The 6,621-nt window shown below is 45.9% G+C and overlaps 1 non-coding gene across 1 annotated transcript; it reads right to left on the bottom strand.

Annotated features, from left to right (window-relative positions):
• Nucleotides 1–926: 926 nt before the first annotated feature.
• On the bottom strand, nt 927–1,028 carry LOC124525209 (U6 spliceosomal RNA). Its single transcript, XR_006965430.1, has one exon. It is a non-coding gene; the product is annotated as a U6 spliceosomal RNA (small nuclear RNA).
• Between the last annotated feature and the right edge of the window lie 5,593 nt (nt 1,029–6,621).

Genomic DNA, 6,621 nt, shown 5'->3' with positions numbered 1-6,621 from the left:
AACAAACCTAAAAAGAGATAAAACAATTTTTGCCATTGGTGGCCAGATCTCTCCTTTCCAAGCGTGTCACTGCCTGGGAGATGATGCTGTATTCTCTAAGATAAAATTTGCATCTTGCCTTAAGAAGTAGCAGAATGAGGGGTGTCTGGATGGCTCAGTCGGTTAAGCGTCCAACTTTGGCTCAAGTCATGACCTTGAAGTTCATGAGTTTGAGTCTCGTATCGGGCTCTGTGCTGATGGCTCAGAGCCTGGAGCCTGCTTTGGATTCTCTGTCTCCTTCTCTCTCTCTGCCCCTCCCCTGGTTGCACTGTGTCTCTCTCTGCCTCTCAAAAATAAATAAACATTTAAAAAAAAAAAAAAGAAGAAGAAGCGGAATGAATCTGGACTGCATGCCTAGAGACATTTTGGGGACATTAGATAGTCCAATGCCACTGGGTCGCCTGGTCATGTAGTGGCTTTGGCTTGAAAATTAGACGCATTTGTGCTGACCATCCCTTTGTTTTATGACCTAAGTCTTGGTTTCAGGAAAGATTGAAGGCAGTATTGGGCATAAGATGAATACTTATGAGGTATTAATGGGGGGGGCATTGAAATTGTCACTGGCACTCAAATAGCCCACACAAAATTGCCCCCACTTAAGAACCACTGGGTTAAGAAGATGATGAGACTGAGGCCTGGAGAGGTTCAGCAGCTTTCCTAAGGTCTCATGGCTGGTAAGTGGCAGAGCTAGGACTACAAAGCTTTTCTGAGGACAAAGTGCTCATCTACTACCCTATACCGCTACTCCACGTCACCGTCCTCTCTCTCTCTTCTGTATAATATCATATGTCTACTGGGCATTTGCTTAGTGTACTGTGTGTGCACACCTGCATGCACTCATGTCCAGCAAATAACTGTTAATATTTCAAAGCATTCTTTTTTTTTTTTTAAATATGGAACACTTCACGAATTTGAGTGCCATTCTCATGCAGGAGCCATGCTAATCTCTGAATCGTTCCAGTTTTAGTCTATGCACTGCAGAAGCAAGCAGTATTTCAGAACACTCTTAAAGTGACTTTGCATTGATTCTTAGATGCCATCAGACAGGAATTGTGGAAAAAGAAATTTCCACTTGTGTCATGACAGTAGCTGTCCCCGAGCCAAGAGCTGCATCTGAACAGAGGTCTGAGGTCAGAAATATGGGTACGAGTTCAGACTAGGAGTTCCCATTGCAGGCGATTCCTCATTTCCTAGCAGGGCTCGGCTCACCGCTGCCCAGGTTCCATCTCATGCTCAGGGTCAGTAGACCATCCCAGTCTCGAAGGGATAAATTGGATAATGTGAAAAGGCTTCTTACCCATGCGCTGTTGTGAAATAGAAGTGACACCCAGAGCCATAATTCGCCAATTATATCTTTTGTTTTCCTTCCCATCTTGTAGTCATTCTCAAAACCTCCAAACTCCATGCTTCAGCCTCTTGTCTGAAACAATTAAGCCTCTAGGAAGATGTGGGAATGCTAATAGATTTAGTGTTGTGTTTCATCCACTCTTGACTGTTGACATCAACTCTTCATGCTCAGCAACGTTTTCTCTGCGACTTCATAAGCACATGAATATTTATTATGTGGGGGGAAGCACACTACTGTTCGCAATGACTGCAGCTGAAAAAATGATAATAAACGTGAGAGATTAACAGGACTCAGGAGAGGAAGCAGTTCAGGGATGGTAGACCAGGGTCTGTGGAATGTTAAAACCACTGTCATCCAAAGAACAGCTAAAATGTTAAGAGACGCGCAGCAAAGGGACGTTGTGTTGGCAGGAAATAACCTAGGGGAGTTTTAGATTATAGTGTGTAATTAGTGCGTAATTAGCATTTGCATAAATATTCATTCCAGGGAATTTTGTGGATAGTAGTAGCACGTATCCAAAACACACGGGCACACGTACACACATGACTAAGAAGACTCAAAAAAAGGATATTCACATACTCATCAGTTAAGACCTGCCTCAAAACTCCTCTCCATGGCTAAATCTTCCCTATTTCCCCTACAAAGGGCTGCTGGTGATTCACTCAGACTTGGACGACTCTCTACTGTTTATAAACCTATTACTCCTCTTGACTCTAGACCCCTCCAGGCCCTTGGTTTACCCGGTCGTTTTTTCCACAGTGTCTACTACGCACAGTTCCACAGGACGTCCTGGATGGTCAATACCTGATGACCGAATGAATGAGGACTGGTCAAGGAAAGGATTATGTAGTTCAGTTTTATTTAACTACCTGGGAACCTGCAGCAGACACCGTGTTAGGCACTAAGGAAAATCTCAAAGGAAGTTGGGACTTTTCTTGACCACACTTCTTGCAGTCTCTTCTTTTAGTGAGTCAGTCAGCCAGTCAGCAAGTTCTGGCACGTTGTGAGAACCAAGGACACAAGCAGAGAAGTTAATAGGAATACTATCTGGTGTCATTAACACTGTGTTTGATATATACTCAGGATTTTGGGAAAGCATGGGCAGGGATTCTAACTCAGCCTGGCAGTCAGTAAAGACTTCCCAGGTTGTATGAGCTGAGTCTGGAAGGGCAACTGGGAGTTCCTGGGGTGGGCATTGGAGCCAAAGTATAGCATGAGCAAGTTTGGCAGACAGAGAGAGAACCAGGGCGGGGAGCCTGCCAGTTGTCGGCATGGCAGGGGTTGGGGGAGGCATTAGGGCTTAGGGGCCATTGGGGAGGGAAAGGCGGTGTCCCTCAGTGAGTATTGCAGGTTCAGGGGGCCTGAACTGAGGCTGTAAGAGGTGCCAGGAAGGAGAGGCAGGGACAGGAGATGGCAGCGACAGAACTTAGTGGCTCAAAGTGTAAACTGAAAAAGCTGAGGCTGAAGAGTGGGCTCCCCGGTGATGTGAGCCTCAGGAATCTTCAAGGACAGAATGCAGACACCTTAGCATGTGTCCATTTGTAAGTGGAGTGCAAGCTCCGGGCTGAGGGGGCGCTCAGGATGCAGTGTCCCTTAGTCCACGTCAAGGAGAAGACGCAATCGTACTTTGTTGTTTGCATGGAGAGTTCATGGGTACTTTGAGTTACACATATTGGGATATCCACATACTCTTTTTAAATAGCTTACTCTTTCTCTCTTGGACTTGTTCTTTGATTTCAAAGTCAACTCTGTCTAATTGGTTGCTAAGATTGGCCTTAGCATTCGGTTAGGGTTGAAACATTGCATTTTACGATCCAAATAATTGGGGAGTTAAAAATACTTCCAACAGTTTATGACTCACACTTTTCAACTCATAGATGAGAAAAACCAAGGTGGGTGACTGTGAATGCCTGTGATTTCGGCACAGGCTGAAGTTCCACTGAGTTCTACATGTGATTTCTGGCCTGCTCGGAAGGCCCTGACTTTCTCAGGTCATCCCAGACTTTCTGGCTGTGCCTGAAATTAATTACAGCCACATCCGCTAGATTCAAATGTCACCTTACAGGGATAGAGAACACTTTAAGTCCCTATCAATCATAGAGTTTATGCATTTGAAAGATCTAGAAGTATAGGTTTTGACAGGCGGGAGTCGAGGTTAAGAATGAGGGGTTACAGGATGAAGGGTAATGCACAAAATTTACCTGCTTTGCAATTTGATCAGGTTGATTCAGTTTGTTTCAATTTGGCAAATATTTACTGAGCACGTGCTGCCCACGTGATGCAGTGACATGTCCTCAGGCCATCCAAGGGGGGCCTCACATGCTCCTGAGGGGTGCAGAGGGTGGAGAGTGAGTAGGTATGTATGTTCAGGTAAGAGAGGTCATGACTCGGAGAGAGAGAGAGAGAGAGAGCTCAGGCCACATGGCGTGAACCATGAGCAAGAAGGCTGCGTCGATAACAGTTCTGCCTATGTAGCAATGCACTCTTTGGCAGGTTATGCAGACCTCAGAGTTGGCTTGCTCATCTGCAAACTTGGGATGACGAGGCTTCCCTTTCTCCCTCAGAGGTTTGTTATGAAGGTCAAAGGAATTACTTCATGTTAAAGAACTTGAAATACAGAGAGGGTGTATTTCATTATTTAATTGTTAGCAGAATCAGAATTGGAACCCCAGGCTATTTGATTTAACTCCTAAGCCACAAAACTCTGTGAGCTTTTCTGGAACATTCTCTACCCCCCCCCACTTTTCATTGCTTTATTGGAGAAATCTTTGAGGTTGCTGTAGGCAGCTACATGTGTCTCTTGCTTTATAGAGGAGGGTAGAACAAGGAGAAGGAAGATGACACTGATAAGTGTGGGTGAAGAATTCTAAATTTTGTGAGTCAAATACAATCCCTGGAACTCTGAAGATGCGTGGAGTCTCTTGAAAGGCTGCCTTACACACTGTGATTTAAATTACACAGTGTACATGCGTTCGCTAAGTGGGTCTGCTGTCACATCTCCAGTCCCATCTTAGGGCTGGAGACTCTGAAAACAGGAGAAGTTATCTTTTTCTTTTTAAAAGTTATTTATTCATTTATTCTGAGACAGAGAAGGGCAGAGAAAGAAAGGGAAAGAGAGAGGATCCCAAGCAGGCTCTGCACTGTCAGTGCAGAGTCTGGTGCAGGGCTCAAACTCATGAACCGTGAGATCATGACCTGAGCTGAAATCAAGAGTCCGAGCTTAACTGACTGAGCCACCCAGGTGCCCCAGAGCTTATCTTTTTCTTAGGGGATGGGTCTCTCAGGCCTTGCCTGCATGAGATTTTACTTTGCAGGATTTAAGTGGTCATGAAATGATAGACCTGAGCATTGAATCTCTACAGGGAGTCTATCATGAGAAATATCGCCAATACGCTATTGCTTGAGTAACTTGGAAAGCTGAAGGAAATAGGCCAATTGTGCTGAGTATTTTGAACAATTTTCCATTTGTTCTGCTTCATATCAGCTACTCATATTCTTGTTGCGACTGAAAAATTGACAGATGTCAGAGGGAAGGCTCCATGATTTTCCCTTGTCCTGGAAACCCCATGAAGAAAACATATGTATCGACTACGTCAATGGTTTTTATATCCAAGTTATGGCCCTTGTCCAAAGAGATTATTTTCCTGATTTCAGGCAGCAACAATTCATATAGCAAGGGATACTTTCTGAGCAGGTAATACATTTTGCTGGAGACCACTAGGAGGTGTGGGATTCACAAAGACGCCACTGATTCCTGTTCCACTTCTTAAATATATTATAGTGGGAACACGAGAAGACTAGATCTGACCTACAGCCACTCACGGAGGAGAAAAGAGCCACCACAGAAACAAAACCAAACCTCACATCCCCTCTGAAAAGCTTCCTGCAGCAAACCCAGCCTGAAGATTACAAGCAAGGGTTGGAGCTGAAGGGAAACTTCTCTTCCCCTCTTTGGTTTGGGTGGTAGTAGCCTGCTAAAGCCCAGCTTTATCATTTTTTTTTTTTTCCTTTTATAGTTTCTTCAGGAAAGCCCCGGGCCTCTGAGGCTGCCTTCCACCCCCATTGGAGATTTTAAATGTGAGGACAGGAAACGTTTGTCCGGCTTCGTCATTTTATGACACTGTTGCCCACTCCCCCCCTCCCACACACCCTCCTTTGGTGCCTCCCGAAAAGTTCTGCCAACGTTAAGCAACCATCTTTTAATGTGGCTTTGGCTGAACTCGTACTCTAGGAAGTGAGTGTGGCAGGGCACCCCTGTCTCAGCCAGGCCAGCCACTTCTGAGAGCTGAGCTCATCGGCCGCCCCAGCGTCCGGAGGCCCAGCCCACGGGGGGCCGTCTGTGAAGGGTGCTGGGTGGCAGGAGGGCACAAAGCAGCCTCAGCAGGGCAGGCTGGCTGCTTCTAAGACTAGCACTGTGCTTCGGATGGTAGGCATTACGTTATGAAAGACAGGTGTCCTGAGAAACAGTGATTCTATGCAGGTTCTATGCATGGTATTTTCCAGGTGATTATCTGGAAAATGACAGAAGCTATTTAAGGAAATAGAGAAACATATAGTGGTGAAAGGAATTGTCCAACTTCCACAAGCCATTCGGGTACACTGATGGAAGGGGAATCTGAGCTCTCCTTTCTACCAAATGTCATCTCCTCAGCTGCTTTTGGCCACTAGTATATTTGCAATCGTAAACACGTCATATGCTCTGCCATCCTGACTTGTTAAAACTCCACTAAGCAGTTCTGTGCAGTAGGTAAGTGGGGCCTTCCCCCTACCTTTCAGTGGAGGAAAGCGGGTTGTAGGAGTTGATGTACTGCCTGAAGCCACATGGCAAGTTCAGGTGAGACAGGTTCTAAAAATCCTGCCTCAGGCTGGGAGTCTGTGGGATACCTCAGGGCCACTGTTAGGACCCTTCACTGGCCCAGGCTTGTCAAGGCAAAGCCCTAGAAATGCATAAGACTCAGATTCATGGGAGACCCACCTGGTTTACGTCATCACGGGCTGTGATTCTCACTCTGTTTCGGCCCTTTGTGTAAACCCGGCCAAGCACTAGCTTCCGGGAATAACCCTCACCAGCACCAGAAGCCCGAGCCTTCTGCCGGAGACAGGGCAACGTGAAGGCAGCCAGGTGTCTCTCACATTGTCTAGGTGGCCGTAGAGAGGTAATTATCAATGACCAGATTTCTTTTGTGCCTTTACTATCTTACTGGATGGGCACGCAGGATGCTAGGACGAGTTTA

The sequence above is a fragment of the Lynx rufus genome, unplaced genomic scaffold (assembly GCF_022079265.1).
Source record: "Lynx rufus isolate CCGP_SWC_20201006 ecotype Redwood Valley unplaced genomic scaffold, mLynRuf1.p SCAF_4, whole genome shotgun sequence".
In the NCBI taxonomy this organism is placed as follows: domain Eukaryota; kingdom Metazoa; phylum Chordata; class Mammalia; order Carnivora; family Felidae; genus Lynx; species Lynx rufus.
Note: the sequence above shows the minus strand (reverse complement) of the source record. Positions and strands in the feature narration are given on the sequence as shown.